Below are 8861 nucleotides of genomic sequence, written 5' to 3'. Positions count from 1 at the left end.
TGCATCGTTAATGATGTAGAACACAGAAACAAGTAAAAGACACTAGGAAAGACCGCATAGCAGAATTTTCAACGGCCACCAAAGTTCAACAGCCCGTTTGAGTGTCCAAACGGTGAATTTTGCCCTCGAAAAATTGCGACGGGCCTATTTCCGACCTTCACGGTCTTCTGGGGCATTCCGAAATTTTTCTATGGGCGTCCTAGTTCCACACGGTTAAAAACTTACTGGGGTTATAATAGTAGACTCGTTTTAGATTGAAAAATGAAAAATAAAAAGGTGTTGCAACACGAGGACTTCTCGAGAGGTCACCTATCCTAGTACTACTCTCGCCCAAGCACGCTTAACTGCGGAGTTTTGATGGGATCCAGTGCATCAGTGCTGCCATGAACGAACCCTTAGTACATGCATGACTCTGTGATTCCATATATCCTTATTGTTCGAATATTTTGACTGGATGGACGTGGGACCCACATGATTGGTTGGTAGTTTTGTCTAGCGGAAAGTGCATCGTTAATGATGTAGAACACATCAACAAGTAAAAAAACAACACTCGAAAGACCACATAGCAGGTTTTTTAACGGCCACCAAAGTTCAGCAGCCGTTTGAGTGTCAAAACGATTGAATTTGGCCTCGAAAAATCGTGACAACCTTTCACTGACCTTTATGGTTTCTTGGGCTTTCTGAAATGTGCTATGGGCGTCGTAGTTCAACACGGTTCAAAAAGTTATAGGGTTTTCAAGATTTGACCCGTTTCAAATTGAAGAAAAAAAACTAAAAAAGGGGTGCAACACGAGGACTTCCCGGGAGGTCACCCATCCTAGTACTACTCTTGCCCAAGCACGCTTAGCTGCGGAGTTCTGACGGGATCCGGTGCATTAGTGCTGATATGATCGCACCCTTTAGTACATGACTCGCGATTCCATATATCATTATTGTTTGGATATTTCAACTGGATGGACGTGGGACCCACATGATTGGTTGGTAGTTTTGTCTAACGGAAAGTGCATCGTTAATGATGTAGAACACAGAAACTAGTAAAAAAAACACTAGGAAAGACCGCAAAGCAGATTTTCAACGGCCACCAAAGTTCAGCAGCCCGTTTGAGTGTCCAAACGGTTGAATTTGGCCTCGAAAAATCGCGACGACCTATTTCCGACCTTCACGGTTTATGGGGCATTCCGAAATTGTTCTATGGGCGTCCTAGTTCCACACGGTTAAAAACTTACTGGGGTTTTAATATTAGACTCGTATTAGATTGAAAAATGAAAAATAAAAAGGTGTGCAACACGAGGACTTCCCGAGAGGTCACTTATCCTAGTACTACTCTCGCCCAAGCACGCTTAACTGTGGAGTTTTGATGGGATCCGGTGCATTTGTGCTGGTATGAACGAACCCGTTAGTACATGCATGACTCGCGATTCCATATATCCTTATTGTTCGAATATTTTGACTGGATGGACGTGGGACCCACATGATTGGTTGGTAGTTTTGTCTAGCGGAAAGTGCATCGTTAATGATGTAGAACACATCAACAAGTAAAAATAACACTCGGAAAGACCGCATAGCAGGTTTTCAACGGCCACCAAAGTTCAGCAGCCCGTTTGAGTGTCAAAACGATTGAATTTGGCCTTGAAAAAATCGCGACAACCTAATACTGGACCTATGGTTTCTAGGGCTTTCCGAAATTGTGCTAGACCTAGCCGAGGTTTTCTCATCAAATTATGCCAATTCCCTTATCATCTATGCAGTCTTGGATGAGCCTAAATACTCAAGTGAGCTGGACTGACACTATCATGGACGAGCTGAGCTGGACTAACACCCACCGACGAGCTGAGCAAGTTGGTCCGACCACCAAACCACCCGAGAAGCAACACAGACATACGTTCGTTGTTTGAAGCATATCTTCTAAACCATGATGTTTCTTCGCCTGAACCACTTGCAGAATGTTCTCAACTCAATTATGGAACTCCTCGAAGAAGAATCAGATCAAACGGAGTTCACATGAGGGAGTTATGCCATGTACAAATCAGGTGATGTTCAGTTCTTTCACGAATTCAGATATGTGTGGATCGTCCCGCAGTGTCCGTATCCTTCCCAGCATGGTGTGCACGACCAGCATGAACCTGGACATCTTTCTAAATCTGGACTAGTCAACATCAGAATCCGCACTTTGACTAGTCTTCCTTTCTTTCCACACTTTGACTAGATCTAGTCAAATTTATGTTTTCTAAGCATTGTTTTCTGCATTTTCTTTTATTTCTCTTTGACTCAAAGTACTATAAAATGTAATCCTTGATCATGCAATAACAACAACGAATTTTCTTCTTCTTTTTTTTTGAGTTTTTACTCTATGTTCTTTGTCAAGAACATTTCTAGTTTCTTGGTGAGGTTATCTCCAAGTCTCGACCCTTCTTTGTTGGACCGGTGCGTCACATCCGGCAACGATCAAAGTCTGGTAGTATCATTGGGCGTTTCCGCATCCTATTGTGTCACCATTCATCCCACCAGTTCTCTATCCTTCCAGATCAGAGTCCATATCAACCATACCGAAAGAGTGATCCCGATTTTGGTTCTATCAAGTGGTATCAGAGCCACTCTTCCGGTAACTCTATTTATATCCATTTTTCTCATCTCTCCATTTCTTCTAAACACTTCTTCATCTATCTATCTTGAACCTGGGCCCCTCATTACCCCCATTTAAAATAAAAATAAGATCTAAGTTTATGCAATAAAAAAAAAAAGTTTATAAAAAAAAAAAGTTTCAAAGTTTGATTGTTTTGTGGTGTGGTGGTGGAAGAGAAAGCCTGCTGGCCGAAGAGAAATCCGGCCTTTGAGGTGGTTAAGGCGGTTCCCCTTTAAATCTCTTATCTTTCTATCTTAAACACTTTGATCTTTCTTGGATTTGCTCATTGGGATTCCTTGATCTGTTCTCTTAGAACATTGAGAAGAAACTTGTGTGATCACCATAAAATCTGAGAGAAAACACTTGAGTGGGTGAGATTAAACACTTGAGAGAGTGAGGAATTTTATCTACTAACTTTTGTGTTGAGATTTTCAGGTTAAAATGTTTGGTCTCCACCGGAGAAGTAGCAAGGAGAAGCCCCCACGAAATTCTATCTCTCAAACTCCATTTAAATATCCTTTGAATAATTTTGATGAGTTTGTTAGTGTGCAGGAAAAGCCAAACCAAAGGTGCAAAGAAACAATCAGAGATGTGGCTGATCCAAAGAGGCGATCCTTTCAGTTTGATGTCCAAGAGATCTGTGATAACTTTGAGAAGGGAATGATGAAAGCCCTCAAAGACATCAGCCAGAGCCACAAGAAGAGCACACCCACACGTACACCTGTAGCTGAGCCATCCTTGTTCATCAGTAAGAAAACTCAAGGTGAATCTGAAAACCATTTTGAAAAGCTTAAAGATTTTTCAGATTCTTTACCCATTTATGATGAATCTGATGAAGAGATAATTGGAAGTTTGATCACCTGTGAGGATGAATGTGATCTTCCTTCTCAAAATCTGATTTTATGACTGATGATGGACTAACCTGTTTTGAGCCGGAACTTCCGAGCAGTCTTGTTCTTAGTTCACAGGATTTTGAGGAAGAGCCATTCAACCATCCACATCATGGACGACTTCCTGGCACTTGCACAACTCCTCCCCTTTTATTCACTGACATTCAAGAGCACTGTGAGAAACTTGATTTGATTTATTCTCTGCCTGAATTGTTTGTTGGAATCCGTTCTCATAATGTCAAAATTTTTGGTCTAGACAATGTGAAAGAATTTTGTGTTTCAAATTCCGTTGTTGATAACATGATTCATTCTTTTGAGAAACTTGAACCTGATAAACTCTTTGATCAAAAACGTTTTCTAAATGACAATGACATCTCTTTCTGGTCTTGTTTTGAGTTTTGATCAGTCTCTGAAACATCACAAAGGTTTGATCATCTTGAGAAATCATTTGAGCTTGTTTTGCAACAACCAGATTTTTGTTTCCGAAAACCTCGTGATTCCTTTGTTTGTTTCAAGGAAAATGGTTTTGGGTCTGAGTTTCTCTAGTCATGGACTGATCACTGGTGATTTGTTTTCATTCCCTTGTGCCTTGGACGAATTTATGGTTAAGACTTTGCTGGAACATGAATCACTTAGAACTGAAACCGATTTTTGTTGTGATTCTGTTTTGAAACCTGCCCCTTCTTATTTTGAATCTGATCTTGATCTAAAGCTTTTGTGTTCTAATATGATCAATCTAGGCTCGTCTTGAATTTGTTCTATGGTGTTTTATGCTTTGAAAGCATTCTGAATTGCACACCTTTTTGAAAAACATATTGAGCCTTGGATAAATAACTCTCAGTTTGAGCTTGATCTTTTTGTGTTCTAAATCTGAGAAACTTGTTGCATGTTCTGAAATTGTTCTTTAGGAACTATGCAATCACGAGCCTTGACACCATTCTGGTCTGTAATGCTTACTTTGATGTGTATTTTGATAGGCTGAAATGTGTGCAACTTGTTCTCCGAAAGAGACTTTGATTTCTGATTTGCACAAGTACATGTCTTGCACATATGATCCTGGTATTTTAATGTTTGTTTTGAGTATCCAGGAAAGACAGGTTCAGCCTCTGAGAAATGAAAGCATTGATCGTGCCCAACATCCTGAGATTTGGAGAAGCTTTGTAGTCCAAACCGGCTACCTTGAAGATGCCAGCGACATAGGTTCAGTACAAAGCAAATATCTCCGTCCAGAAGGTCTTTTGTCTTGCATCTAATTTTCCTGGAAATCCAACTCCCGAAGGATTTCACTGAGGCTTGGAATCACTTGAAAATCTTCACGATGAAGGAGTTATGAATTGTTCAAACAGGCGGTTTCCCAGCCAGTCCATCTGCGAGTATCCAGCTTTTGAAGCAGATTCAAGCCTTGTGAAGAAGCGGCCTGAGCCAAAGCCGATCATAGGATTCAAGATGAATCTCTCCTCTTTCCAGAAAGCTCAATATCAGGAAAAATGGCCTCGAAAAATCGCGACGACCAATCCCCGTCCTTTACTGTTTCTGGGGCTTTCCGAAATGGTGCTATGGGCGTCGTAGTACCACACGGTTCAAGTTACCGGGTTTCCAATGTTAGACTCGTTTTAGATTGAAAATAAAAAATAAAAAGGGGTGCAACACGAGGATTTCTCTGGAGGTCACTCATCTTAGTACTACTCTCGCCCAAGCACGCTTAACTGCAGAGTTCTGAAGGGATCTGGTGCATTAGTGCTGATATGATTGCACCGTTTAGTACATGACTCGCGATTCCATATATCCTTATTGTTCGGATATTTCAACTGGATGGACGTGGGACCCACATGATTGTCTGGTAGTTTGTGTCTAACGGAAAGTGAGTCGTTAATGATGTAGAACACATCAACAAGTAAAAACCAACACTCGGAAAGACCGCATAGCAGGTTTTCAACGGCCACAAAGTTCAGCAGCCCGTTTCAGTCTCAAAACGATGGAATTTGGCCTCGAAAAAATCGCGATAACCTATCACTGACCTTTATGGTTTCTAGGGCTTTCCAAAATTGTGCTATGGGCGTCGTAGTTCCACACGGTTCAAAAGTTACGGGATTTTCAATATTAGACTCGTTGTAGATTGAAAAATGAAAAATAAAAAGGGGTGCAACACGAGGACTTTCGGGAGGTCACCTATCGTAGCACTACTCTCGCCCAAGCACGCTTAATTGCAGAGTTCTGATGGGATCCGGTGCATTAGTGCATGTATGATCGCACCCGTTAGTACATGACTCGCAATTCCATATATCATTTTAATCCGAGAGTCCGAGTGAGTAGATTGCGTGGGGTCCACCTGATTTTTTTTTTTCATTTTTTTATGCATCAAAATGTATGGATATTGATGTAGGAAACTGCAAAAAACACCCGTAAACAGCGAATCACATCTCAATCACGGCCGATAACATTCGACTGCCTGTTTGAGGCTAAACGGCTGAATTTGGTCTCGAAAAATCGCCAGCCCTATTCACTGGCTTTGATGGTTTTGGGGGCTTTTCGAAATGGTTTTGTGGGGCGTCGTAGTTCCACACGGTTCAAAAGTTATGGGTTTTCAAAATTTGACCGTTTCAAATTGAAGAAAAAAAATAAAAAAGGGGTGCAACACGAGGGCTTCCCAGGAGGTCACCCATCCTAGTACTACTCTCGCCCAAGCACGTTTAACTGCGGAGTTCTGATGGGATCCGGTGCATTAGTGCTGGTATGATCGCACCTGTTAGTACATGTCTCGCAATTCCATATATCCTTTTAATCCAGAGAGTCTGAGTAGATTTGCGTGGGGTCCACCTGATTTTTTTTTTCATTTTTTTCATGCATCAAAATGTATGGATATTTATGTAGGAAACTGCAAAAAACACCCGGGAACAGCGAATCACATCTCAATCACGGCCGGTAACATTCGACAGCCTGTTTGAGGCTCTAAACGGGCTGAATTTGGTCTCAAAAAATCGCCAGCCATATTCACTGGCTTTGATGGTTGGGGGGCTTTCCGAAATGGTGCTGTGGGCGTCGTAGTTCCAAACGGTTCAAAAGTTATGGGGTTTTCAAGATTTGACCCGTTTCAAATTGAAGAAAATAAAATAAAATAGGGGTGCTATCATGTCCCTGATCCTGGATATGATCATTAGGATCGACCATGGTGCAAGGAGACGCACCAGTCAGGTCATGTGACCTTAAAACAAGGGTATCATGGCCTGGAAGTAAGGTTAAGGGCATCAGGAAGCTAAGATATAGCTAACCAAGAAGGAGACAAGTATAAAGGAGCTGTACAAAGTGTTATGGCAGCTAGGCGATGTAATGAGCAAGCTAGACCAGCTAGATGAAGTGTAGTGCAGCTCAGTGTAGCTCATTGAAGAGTGTGTCAGCTCCCTGAGCTGGATGAACTAGCTCACTCAGCTGGGTCAGCTGGGGATCAGCTCAACTCAGCTGGACTGAGTGTTCAAGTCTTGGGCAGTTGGGCCAGGTCCGGAAAGTGGTCGGACCATGTGGACCCCCCGGGTGTGCGGTGAGCCGGTGGACACTTGGGATCAGACCAGGGGCTTGGGCAACCAGCTAGGACTTGTTTGTTACATGTCTAGAGGCAGTTAGGGCTGTCAGGGACGTCTGGTAACTGCCATAGGCGAACAGGTGTGATCTGGACAATTGATTAAATCAATGGCCACAATGTTAATGAAGGATGCAATGGTTGGAAAGTAACCACCCTCTTCTATAATATATCAGGCAATTCCATGCCTTTGCAGGCACGCCAGGACTTCATTCTTCTTCTGAAACACAAAGAAAAACAGAGAAAAACAGAGAGATGGTCGGATTACACAATCCAAGACCAAGATAGGCTTGAAGGCAGCAAAGAGGCAGTTTTGATTGCAATCAAGAGGGGAGTTGAGAACGACCCTCTGGTGTGTTTTGATTATGGTTTGCCACGGCATAGGCTTCCTCTACATCCTTACTACACATCCAAATAGCCAGGGAAGAAGAGAGATGACCGGATTCACTCTCAAAGTCCAAGAGCAGCCTTAAGGGCAGTGGTGTGTAGAAAGGCAGTTCATGGGCACTGAAGTGAGAAGTGAGGGACGACCCTTGGGTGGTGTTTGATCATGGATGAACACACTCTAGGCTTCCTCTGTGTCTTAGGGACACACGCAAATGGCCAGAGAGAATGGAGAAGGCCGGACTCCACTCCCAATGGCATGAACAGCCTTGAAGGCAGATGCAGTGCAGAAACTGTTTTCATGGAAGTTCCATGGAAGGGATGATGGGTGCGACCCATGAATGGATACTATCAATACTGAAAGTATGTGATAAGACCTGATTAAGACAAGTGCAAGGGCACAAGGCCGGACCTGATCAGGGAAGCACAAGGTCTAGCAAGATCAAGTATGATGTAACATGTGTTGATTACTTATGTTTATGTTTATATTATGTCTGTGTTGTGTCTCTTGGGGTGGGATCAAGGCCAGGCATGGCACGCCCCTTGAGGAATGTATATTGTGATGTGTCTTAGGAATCCAAGACTCTGGACAAAGGGGCGGATCATAACTGATCTAACTCATCCATGTGGGATGATGGTTAGATGCTGTTCATTGGATAGTGATCAATGATGGATCATGGTTTGGTGTTGGGTTTGATCATGGTGTGAACCATGAGTCCGACTCACTGATGAGACACATGGGAGTCCTAGTTCCAGAGGAACCATTTGGAGTATAAGGACCAATTCATTTGGATCCAACAGCAAGCAAAGGAGAGGAGTAAGGCTAGTACTTGTTGGTATGGTCCACAAGTATTGTGCTGGGTGTTTATACAAGGAAGGCTGTGTGTGATCTGATCATGGGCATGGATGGACGACCTGATCCATGGATGATGGATCAAGGTGTCTGATCTGATTGATCACAACGGATGCACCAGTGGTAAGAGCAACACTAATCAGGTTCAGTGGGACATAGTTCCATGGCCGGTTAGGTATGTGTGAAGACTTATCAGTTCTGAGTCATGTGGGGTGGTTGGTTGATTGACACAGGAACTGGCGGGTATTATTAATTCTATTCTAGGTTGTTCAGACGTGGAGGTACTGAACCATGGAGTGGCCGTTTCAGAGGAAATCTCTCCCATGGCCTTGTTGGGCAGGTAAGTGGAGATCTGATAGTTCCTGAAGGAATTGTTAGGATCCGACTTCAAATATCTCTTAATGGGTATTTATCATGAATTATCATGGTGAAAGATTAGTTTTATCTGATTGATTTAGAGGTGGTCAGTTATGGCCATATGGCTGTTCATGGGCGAGATCAGTATGATCAAGGCCAGTTCTGAGAAATCTGACTTGA

General features: G+C 42.7%; 3 non-coding genes and 3 pseudogenes across 3 annotated transcripts; all 6 read right to left on the bottom strand.

The window, feature by feature from the left end:
• Positions 1–276: 276 nt before the first annotated feature.
• LOC130507091 (5S ribosomal RNA) lies at positions 277–395 on the bottom strand (annotated as a pseudogene).
• A 384-nt stretch (positions 396–779) lies between these two features.
• On the bottom strand, positions 780–898 carry LOC130507092 (5S ribosomal RNA). The gene has a single exon (XR_008942200.1). It is a non-coding gene; the product is annotated as a 5S ribosomal RNA (ribosomal RNA).
• Positions 899–1276: 378 nt separating this feature from the next.
• LOC130507095 (5S ribosomal RNA) lies at positions 1277–1395 on the bottom strand (annotated as a pseudogene).
• A 3756-nt stretch (positions 1396–5151) lies between these two features.
• On the bottom strand, positions 5152–5270 carry LOC130507093 (5S ribosomal RNA). Its single transcript, XR_008942201.1, has one exon. It is a non-coding gene; the product is annotated as a 5S ribosomal RNA (ribosomal RNA).
• Positions 5271–5650: 380 nt separating this feature from the next.
• On the bottom strand, positions 5651–5768 carry LOC130507094 (5S ribosomal RNA; annotated as a pseudogene).
• A 371-nt stretch (positions 5769–6139) lies between these two features.
• Positions 6140–6258, bottom strand: LOC130507090 (5S ribosomal RNA). The gene has a single exon (XR_008942199.1). It is a non-coding gene; the product is annotated as a 5S ribosomal RNA (ribosomal RNA).
• Positions 6259–8861: the final 2603 nt, after the last annotated feature.

Source organism: Raphanus sativus, unplaced genomic scaffold (genome assembly GCF_000801105.2).
Source record: "Raphanus sativus cultivar WK10039 unplaced genomic scaffold, ASM80110v3 Scaffold4019, whole genome shotgun sequence".
Taxonomy (NCBI): domain Eukaryota; kingdom Viridiplantae; phylum Streptophyta; class Magnoliopsida; order Brassicales; family Brassicaceae; genus Raphanus; species Raphanus sativus.
This window is presented reverse-complemented; position numbering and strand designations above follow the sequence as displayed.